The sequence below is a fragment of the Copidosoma floridanum genome, unplaced genomic scaffold, assembly GCF_036245765.1.
Source record: "Copidosoma floridanum isolate Cflo_tuat_1 unplaced genomic scaffold, Cflo_Japanese_pri ptg000019l, whole genome shotgun sequence".
Classification (NCBI taxonomy): Eukaryota; Metazoa; Arthropoda; class Insecta; order Hymenoptera; family Encyrtidae; genus Copidosoma; species Copidosoma floridanum.
The window spans coordinates 18,976,580-18,987,406 of record NW_028321896.1 but is presented as its reverse complement, the minus strand read 5'-3'; the positions used below and the strand labels follow the sequence as shown (position 1 = coordinate 18,987,406).

Below are 10,827 nucleotides of genomic sequence, written 5' to 3'. Positions count from 1 at the left end.
TCGGGTACGTGTGTCTTATGAAATGTGTGTATTATACCCATCGCGAGGGAGTCTTTGCATTCAAAAGTCGGCTGTCGCCTGAATTATAACTATAATTATATATATGTACAGTTGTTGCCGTTGTTGTTCTTATCGTTGGGTGCAAAAGTTCGTGGGACGCACTTTTCCTCGTATAAATACTCGAGTCCAAAAGTTTGAGTATACATAACACAGCTTTATGTGCAGTTCATATACAATTCATATTGTTTCTGGAACTAAGCTCGGTATAAACGAGTAAAAAAAAAGTTTTTCGGAAATGGGGACGCAGTCGCGTAAGGGTGGCTTTACGCAACGTAAATATATCTAGTTGTATGTATTATACAGTTGGACTGCGCTGATGGAAGGATATTGTTTTTTCATATAATGTTGTAACGCCAACGCGGCATAATCTTGTGAATTAAAAAATTAAAAAATCTGTTTTATTCATAATGATAAAAAATGGCACTTCTGACATTTAAGAAAATAATTTTCTATGTTACAACCAAAACGCCGTAAGTATACGCGGCGCGTGTTGCTCATTGAAAAATTGATTTTCACTCTCCCTTCCCTGGTGTATTTATAACCAGCTCCAGATGGGCGTTCGGGGGAGAAAAATTATTGGAAACAGTGATCTTGTATGCTCTGGTGCTGTTACTATGATTTTACGTGACAAGCTCGACTCGTGTATGCATGGAGCTTATTTATACCCGAGGAGGAAACGTTTGAATGTATACTGTATTTGCTCACGTCAAAAGTTTGTATTTACGGTGGTTCGAAAATAAACATCACAGAGGCCGGCACTTTCACACGTACTGACTCCGGGAGCCAAAACAAGTAGTACGGCACGCTCTTCGGTCAGACGCACAGTAGGTAGACTCAACGGCGGAGGATACAAAGGGGATTTGCACCGCGTAAGTGGCGGCGGCTTTTATTCCAGACTTTTATCGGCAAAAGCTTTATTTTTTTTATCAAAGAGAAAAACAGAGGGATGAAAGCGAAGGAGGGGGGGCTTTTTACCCGGAGATGCTCGTACACCGATAAACAAAGCGAAGGGTCGATAGTTTTAAATAAATTATCTTTGCACCAACTGCTCGTATGGTGGAAACCTCGTCCCAAATATTCCAATCACGCGCTGAGTTCACCTCATAGTTTAAGCAATTAAAAATGTTATCGCTTCTCCCAGACCGTGTATATACGGATGAAGACTCGTTAAAACGCGAGAATCCAAATGATCGTCGAATCGAGGAGGGGAAAAAAAAAATAAAAAGAGCAGCTCTACAAACCACTCGGGCGACGTAATAACGAGGCATCGTTTGTACGACTTTGTCGTCGCGGTAATAATCCGCGCTGATATAGAACGGAGCCCAAAGCACCACGTAATCTTCTCCTCTCTCCACGTAATCATCCACTCTCCTTCTAAACTCGCTGGGCATTACAGTTTTCGACACAAGGTTAAAAAATAAATTTCAAACATTTCTGTTTAATAAATTGCTTGATTCTGATTCTCAAGATTGGAACCGCGAACAAGGCATTATCTCATGACTCTAAAAACTTTTAAAATTATTTTTAATAAAAACAAACTTATACAATCTTACAATAGCTACAATAGTGTTAAAATAAGTCTAATCAATTACGTTAAATTTATTTATTGCCAAATTATACGATTATTACTATTACCAATTTTATTAATTATTTTGTCAATTATAATTATATGTATTCTACGAACTATTACTTTTGTCATCTTCACTGTATTCTTATTCCATTGTTATTAATTATGTTGATAATTTGTTATGTATCTTATTACTCTATTAATTATCTGTAAATTATTTGAGAACCATACGTGGTTATACCACAAGGTTTGAATAAAGAATTAATCTAATCTAATCTAATGTATATATGTGTACAACTGGTAATGACAATGCTCGGCCATGTAAGTAAGTCTTTATTTGGCACTAAGGACTCAGAGGTCCTGTTTAGTGCTTGACATGATGAATTACAGCAGATACATTGTTGTACAAGCGTTGAAAGTGTAAAAACAGCTATCACAGGTAACGCTCAAAGAAAATATCATGTAAAACAAAGAGGTAATAAAATAAAATATATAAATAAATAAAAAGATAAAAAATAATTCAATAAAATAAAAAATGTGCATAATAACAACAACACTGATGTAATAAAAACAGTAATGGTCAAGTAAAGTATGATAAATAAAATAAAATGGAAATACAAGGAACAATTTTAAGTTAACAGTCAACATAGATGGACCACTACACAATTAAAAGTAAAGATCACAGCTTTAAAAGGCACACACAGTTGTCATCAGCTGACGGGGCAATTACTAGGTCGAGCCACCGCGAAAGAGGTGTTCTCGGAGACGAGTCCTGAAGCGAGGACCATAGGCCAGCCACCTGATCGCCACGGGTAAGTCATTCCACATCCTGGAGACATAATTTATAAACGAGTGCCTGTAACACTCGGTTCTTGTGTGAGAGACAAGCAAGTCCAAATTAGAATGCCTTAAGGATACAAGCCCACCGGCAGGTCGATAGGACAGCTGTTCACGAAGATAGCCCGGTTCACCGCGATGGAGCACACCAGCGAGCAGACAGAGGCACAGGTATAGTCGCGCCGCTCCTCGTAACTGGGCACCCCGAGCTGCCTGTAGGCCGGGGTTATATATGTTCAAATATTGTGATGCCCGTGACGAAACGCAGCGACGCAGCTTCAACCTCAGCTCGAGCGACAGATCCAGGAACAGGCCAGGACAGTAGTAGTCCAAGTAAGGGAAAACCAAGGCCTTCACCAGTAGAAGTCTCGTAGAGGCAGGCAAGAAGACAGACGAACAAGAGCAACAAAACATCGTCTCACAGTGGCAATCGTCTGCTGAGCACCCGACAGAGTATTGTCTGTATACAGTCCCAGTATTTTCATACCATCCTGGAACCGCACGACATCACCGCCAACCCGGAGCACCGGCAATGAGTCCGTCGGGAGCCGTACAATAAAATTACGCGTAGCCACCCAAGAGGCCTGGGTCTTATCCGGCCGCACTCTCAAGCAATTCTAATACGCCCACCACAGCAGTTGCCTCGAGATCCGAATTCGTTTCAGCAACAATGCGGGTCGCCTCGCTGATGGGGCCACTTCTCCAAATGGTAAAGTCATCAGCATACATATGATGAGCACAATGCCGCAAAACTGAGGGCACGTCGTTAATGAAAAGGGCAAAGAGCAGAGGACTCAGCGCAAGCAGCGTAGCATTCAACGAGTTGCTCCCTATTATTACCGAGCTATCAGGCCCATAAAGCACGCGCTGTACGTCAACCTTCAGACTCTTGGGGTTGATCGCTCGAAGGATGGTCTCTTTGGTATCCCTAGAGGAGGGGAAATCCTGTCGACGGCCGATAGTGAGTCGCCTAAGGTGCCTACCCGCGAATACCCCGCCGGAGCGCAATGATACCTTCTGTTGTGCGCCTGCAGAGCTGACAGACCGCGGCCGCCTGCTCAATAAGTACGTTGGCAGGCAGCCTTGATAACTCCGTTACACATGTCCATCGATTTTTCTTCTTGCACAGATACGCACTAGAAATGTTTAGTTATGCATTGCTAAAGGAGCTAATTGTATCACGAATCGCCTTTTTTGTGCCAGCCTTCTTTCTCGTTGCTAAGGCGTTCAAGTAGGATATCGCGCCCAAGTGTAGCACTCTTTATCAGTTTGTTTACATCTTCGGCCGATAAGAGCCGAGGCCGCGAAGTCACTCGAGTCACTACGCGGTCTTTTCCTCGTATTGTCGCTGACTGATGGCTGATCAGAATTGTCCGAATCCATCGACAGCTAATCAGAACGCGCACGTTCCAACTGTCGAAGCCACGCGAGCGCACGCTGTAGCTGTGTGAATCCACCTTTAGGCAACACGACGCACGAATTCAGTAAAAAAAAACGGTAAAGTTGCTGATTAATGAGTCAATCGCTATACACATGACACGACACAGAGAAGTACACAAACAAAACGACAAAGGGCACACAAACAATTAGTAATCAACAAATAACCACGGAGCCATCACTGGCACTATACGGGCATATATACGGGCCTACCGCGGGCGAAACGATCGATCCGCAAACACGAGCCCAGCCCCGAATACTAGGTCAAGTGCGCCGATTAATTAGCCACGTTTTCTCTCGATATCTCGCCCCTCCGTACCGCGGGTTCCTCATTCTCCCAATTGCTACTTGATCTCGTCTCCCCCTCTCGGTACGAGGGATCATCCGGATTTTACAATGTCGGATAGCACACGAGAAACGATTAATCCAAGCACCCATATACTCGCGATTAGTCGGTTATAGCAAGGTTGCGCGCTACGAAGCGGCATACCTTTGGACAAACGAAAAATAATATAATTATCGTGTTGCTCGTTTAGATGTTACATCCTTTATTTTTTTTTTTTTATTTTTTTTTTTTTTTCTTTTCCTTCCTTTCTTTTTTTTCCCCCCCAAAACGGTTCAAATGGACAATGTACGCGATAGGGTCAAAGAGGATACTTGTACCCCGATCGAGTATTCCGATGGTGCTGGTACAGACGTGTGGGTGAATAATGACCATACATCATGTACCTATACATATAGGTATAGAGAAAACGTATATCACGCTTGCGTATAATGCATACACGATTTTTTTCCTCCAAAGTAGCACAAAAATCTCGACGTGAATACCATGGGAGGGGTGGGGTAGATCTCAAGCGTGTAACGTTGACAAAACGAGGGGAAAAATGAGGGAGGGGGGATGATAATGGGAAGATTTTGAGCTCTTGGAGCATGACGAGGACGGCGATGACAGGGGCGCGTGTACATTAATCATCGGACTAGGCAGTGAGAGAGAGAGAGAGGACTTTGTATAGCGCGCGAGAGGGTAGCCGGGAGATGAGGCGCCTATATACTTGCTGGTACAAGGTCAAGTGTGCACATGTATATGTATATACCGGCGTGGGTTGGGGTTGGAGAGAGAAGGGTGTACAGTATATATAGGTTACGGCTGTACTTTTCACAGGTGAGGCTCGGACGAGCCGAAAAAAAGATAAAAGGAAGAGAGGGTTGCGATAGCTCGAGCCGAGAAAGAGAGAGAGATAGCACACGAGGATATGTATAATATATAGGCAGGTATCGATCACCACGGCCCTATACTATCTAAACGTTGTTCGAGCCGGTAAAGGTCTCTATATGAGGCCAAAATGGTGTGTGTGTGGACTCGGAACTGCGGACTGTACCCAAATTGTTTATGTACAAGGAAGGAGCAACTCCGTGTGCACTCGAGGCTTATACCTAAACCTTGTACATTATACAGGATACCTGCAGCTCGACATTGTTAATGCAACAAATGTCTTTAGGCTGTGTAACACGTTAACTCGGAACGTACCTACATACATACTTTTTAAGTATCTATATATACTCTTTTTTTCTTTCTTTTTTTTTTTTTTCCACTCGTAGCGGCTCCAATCGTGTGGGTGTATATGCCTTGGTTGGCTTTGTTTACGGTTTTATTCGTTTTTTTTTTTTTTTTACATCCACTCGTCCTTTTTTTTTTTCACTTCCCCTCGTAAATCTATTTTTTGCCCGCACGATTGTTATTATTATTATTTGAGGTTAAACTGTTATTGGCTAAATTAAATTTACGTATTTGGGCGTACGAATCGCGAGTTAGAGCCAAGCATGGGAATATTTTCATCCTCGAAAAAAATAACGCCTCTACCTCGTGCATGGTTTTTCATGTATTTCCACATATACTATGTTCACGTTCGGTTTTTCCTCGATCAAAATAAAAATTGGAGAGAAAAAAAAAAAAACGAGTAGAGGTCGTCCCACGTTGTGAAAGCTACCTTGCTCCGGAAAATTCCCCCCTCCCCCCCGTGGTTCTGCGGTCGCGCTTTCAATCGAGGGTAGCTTTGTTACCATACTCAAATCGAAATGCAAATCATCGGACCGAAGGGTCGACAGCGACCCCCCCCCCCTTCCCGCGAGTCCAAACAAACCATCGAGAAAAAGTGGCGTTTACTCCTTGCTCTCCTCGTTTTTATATATATGTACCAGTGGTGTCAGCAAATTTCCTTCCTTTTTCAGCTTTCAAAAGTCCCAAGTCAGCCCCGACCCTGGAAATGGAATAAAGTATATACGTAGCATCGCGGAGAGGTGGGCCAAATTGAAAATTGGCACGATCGTCGCCTGCAGGTTTTGATCGAATTAACCCCGCGCTCATCACCGATCTTTGCCCCCATCGACTCGCTTTTTCATCCAATATCCTTTTTATTTATTTTCTTACTTTTCGCCGCAGTTACAGCTCATCCCGTGACCGGCATCGCGATAGGGCCAAACTGCCGCGCACTGGAAAATAAATGAGACCTCGCACTTTCCCGGTGGAAGAAGGACGAGACCACAGTGGTGGCTCGTTGTCTTTTTTTTTTTTTTTTTTTTTTTTTTTTCATCCTTGCTCCGTTAATTCTTGCGGATGGCGTTGCCGATAAGGTGTACCTACGTGAGTTCGGGGGGTAAAATAAACTGCCACCGGCCCCAGAGTCCTGGAAGAGGTTGCAATGAAGACAAAGTCGAGGGGGATGTAAAATAAAAGCGTTTCAAGTACGCAATAATTAGTGGAAACTCCGATCTTTGAATGACTGGGCAGATAACGAAGCGTCGGAGCTTATGTAATGGTTCCTCCCTCCGATGGACCGACCACTTGGTTGCGCGAGAAAACGTATGTAACCCGAGGCCACGAGGGTCGAATAAAAAAAAGAGCCCGCGCGGAAGGGACGCGGTAATCCCTTTTCCGGTGCTCGCAGGCTGGAAAAGCGCCTCGTCCATATATTCGGGCGACTCACCCTTCTTTTTTTTTGTGTACACACACACACACCTCCGCGGACACGAACGCACGGTTATTTATTTATTTTTTTTTATTTGAACGCTGACCTGCAAAGCGTGTTTACCCCTTTGGCGCTTTTTGACGTAACGTGAATTTAATACTCGGGTAGCGTTGAAAAACGCGCGATGCGCATATATATATGTATATATACACCGATGCCCTTATTTATCTTTGCGCGTGTTTACCCATCGCTGTGCGCGTTATTTATTCCAATGCACGTTGCTAACGTTTTACACTTTTTACCTTCCAATGGAGTATTTATCGACAACTATATTGTACATCCAAAAAAGTACCTGCATTTCCCAGTTGACCTCAAACGCGATTCATTTTGTCATAGGTAATAATAATAATGCACGTAAGAAGGGATCGAAGGACAAATGGTATACCTCGTCAGCTCCCACTTCCGTGGCTCGGTCTAACAACCTATATATATATACCCGTAGGTACCGCACTCGAGAAAGAGAGAGAGATAAGACAAATTTATGCGATCGTGGGAACAAGAGGGTGTACGTATAGGGCGGAGATAGAGGGGCTTTGAGAAAGAAATCTCGAGGAAGCGAGAATGAGAAACACTTTTCATGGGTACCTATCACTATACACGAGAGGACTATGGCCAATAAAATCTGCACGTCTCATCAGTTCGGGGTCATGTATTTACGCGTATAACTACTGCTGCAGTGGCAATGGATTTTGTGACTTTGAGGGATACCTTTTAAGGAGAAATGTGTTACTTATTATGGTTATAAAGAAACTGATTTTTGTCATTTAATGCGTACTATGTACACGTTGGGGCTAACAAATTAATATTTTAAATACAAATTCTTTTTTATAATACCATTTTTTTTTTTTTTTTTTTTTTTTTTTTTTTTTTTGTTCACCAACAAAACTATACTGTATCGAATAAATCTATTTTACTTTGAAGAACCAAATCGACCCCTTACGTTTTCCAAACGACAACAGATGCACATTAACATTGAGAATTGCCGAAATTTCAGCCTCGAACTCTGTACAAGTGTACAAGAGAGAGAGAAAGAGAGTAAAGTAGAGCGTACTCGTTTCCATCGTAATTAAACCAACTTTCCCTCTCGTTCGCGTGACGAGAAGTAAACACAGCGAAAACAAATGTACACATGCACCTATATACATCAGCTTTTCGAAACATTAACGAAATCAAAGTACGAGCTCGGCCAACCTTGCCCCAACCTGATCTACTTTGTATTCCACCCTCACAGGTGATTTTTTCCTTTCGCAATCGAGAAAAATTAATTCGGACGTTATCATTAAAAACCCATTTGCTAACATTACATTGAATTTAAATAAAATAATAATAATAATAATTACACGCATACACACAAACAGTATACTCGGACGGTTCTTATATAATACAGAGCATAGGTACATCAATATTATACCGAGAGATATAGAGGAGCGCACGAAAGTAGCCACCCATCACCGGCAGTCCCTTACACACTGCGACAGTGACGACTGCCGGAAAAGTCGAAAGTAGCTTATACATGTATATGCGGTGTCCTTATCACCGGCAGCTCTTCGCGAGGAAAGAAAAAAGAAGGAGGAAGCGACGACAGGAAGAAAAGGAAAACGGAATCGACTCGGCTGTTACCGCTCGCGCGAAAATTCCCTGCTCCCCAAAGTGTACATGTGTAGGTGTACTGTACGAGCAAAAGACAGATCCAACTGCACGTACACGTATATATTATGTGTGCAACATCGTAGCCGAGATTGAGCGCGCGGTGAGAAGGGACGCGCACGTGTGCGAGTTATATACATATACATGGAAAAGAGGAAGGAAAAAAAAAAAAAAACAGGTGGAGGGGCAGGGTCGACCTTGACGTCAGAGCAACCCCAACAACCACCACCCCGCGCGTGCACATCCCTCCCTCCCAACTGGTGGCTGATCATCGCGGGGGTGGTCGTCGGTCTCCCAGCCTTTTCCCCCGGCAACAACAAGCCAGCCAGTCCTTCCCCCTCCTGCCACCCTTTCATTGTGCAGCGGGGATTGTTTCGCAAAGTAGGCCGCGCGCGCGCGCGCTTGTGCACCCCCCCAAAGCCACCCTCCTTCGTTAGCTCCTCTTTACTTTTTCGCCTCCCCCCCCCTGTTTATCTCTCTCTCTCGGTTTTTTTTTTCCAGCTCGGCGACAGTCGAGGCAATCAATGGCTACTACGAGCATCCAGGAAGAAAGTGCGGCGCCTCGTTCACCCCTGTATACTGTGGTTCGCGTGCAACACATTGCATCGGGAGATCGGGGCGCGGAATACACCGGGTATTGGTACACAGCGCGTAGGAATACGATATACACTGGCAACGATGCCTATACGTATACCGTGTAATATATGGGCGGAAGGGCGAAGGGGTGGAGAGGGGGGTGGGGGCTGGCACAGGCCTGTAGTTCAAGGCCACCGGGTGGAGGAGAGCATCGACGGGCCTATACACGTGTATCTATATCTCCCTTTATGCTTCGCGCACTGCAGCTTTGGGCGTACGAAGCGCGCTCGCCTTACGATAAACAACCGAGTCGCGTGTTTACTTGTTTCTTTGTTTGTTTTTTTATCGATTGTCAATCAAATCGTACGAGGGAAATATACGTATACTCAAGGGGTTTAGAAATTTTTGCCAACTGCGCTTAGGGGGGGTGGATTTTTTTTTTTTTTTTTTTTTTTTTGGTTTTCATGTTTTTGGTAAATAGAGGCACATTTTCTTTTTCTTTAATCGGCTCAAGAGTAGTAGTAGCAGTAGACAGTAAAGGGTGAAAGAGGGAAAAAAAAGCATCGCCTATAGGTGAATAGTAACCTACATAATGACGCGAGAGTCGATTGATGGGCTGCTGCGTATACGACTGCAAGGGGATCTGATTATGTAATTATCATAATGTTATACGCGCGGTGCGTTTCAACTCGGACCACCTCTCGAAGTATGTGCGATCATTTGGACGAACCTGCGTACGTATATATTAGGATTAGGAATCCGTTTGATGGGATTTTTTCAAACAAAGTATACCGGTGTAAAATTGTAGTTTTTTTGTTTTTCATTCTGAGGTAAAAATTCGAGCTTTGAATGAAAAAAAAAAAATAAATAAATTTGTTTAAACAACTCTTGATCCCTGTGTTTTTTCTATTGAGTACCTGCCCCCGAATAATCCTCGCATTGGCTAACTCCATAACTCAAGTGACTAAAACAGATACCACAATAGGTACACATGTGACACTATTTTTCTTTTGTAAGTTCGATCGATTTGCAAACTTATGGAGGTACTCTGCGTAATATTGGCGCAATGTACCGTTTGTAACTTGAAAAGATTCAATCTTTCTCGAGGGTAGAAAGTAAACTTTGACTTTTTTTTTTTTTTTTTTCCATACGATAAAAAATACGCAACGTACAAATACAGACCGAATCACAAAATTCGCGGGGTTGTGTATAAATAACTCAAAATAATCCTCGATTCGAATAATCGGGGTGACGTAGCCTGTCGTCACATATTGGATTATACTGCGGAGCCATAGGAAATCCTCTTAACGACTGCATACATGTGCGGACGTCCAGAGCAGCCGTTGTGTATATGTACAATTATAAACGCACACCTAAAGGTGACACTGCGAAAGGAAGCGCGGCGTTTCAAGGTCTCGATCTTTATCCCGACCTCCGCCGTCCCTATCTCCTTCTTCGCTAATTGTAATCCTCATCGAGTGCACGTATACACACGTCGATTGATTTCACATACACCCGCTGGCGATTATGACACAACGCCACTGGACTTTAGCAACATCTTGTTTATACGAGCTTCAATGACAAAGTATTCCCCGGTGGGTATAAGCGGCTTTCGTATACTTTTTGATATAAAAGAAAGGCTTACGGGGAGCGTCTTCTTCGTACGATTTCCCGCTC

At 43.4% G+C, this 10,827-nt stretch overlaps 1 protein-coding gene across 2 annotated transcripts in view; it reads right to left on the bottom strand.

Moving 5' to 3' along the window:
• The window catches only part of mtd (TLD domain-containing protein mustard), a 141,439-nt gene that overhangs the window by 109,194 nt on the left and 21,418 nt on the right, over positions 1-10,827 (bottom strand). The window lies entirely within an intron of this gene.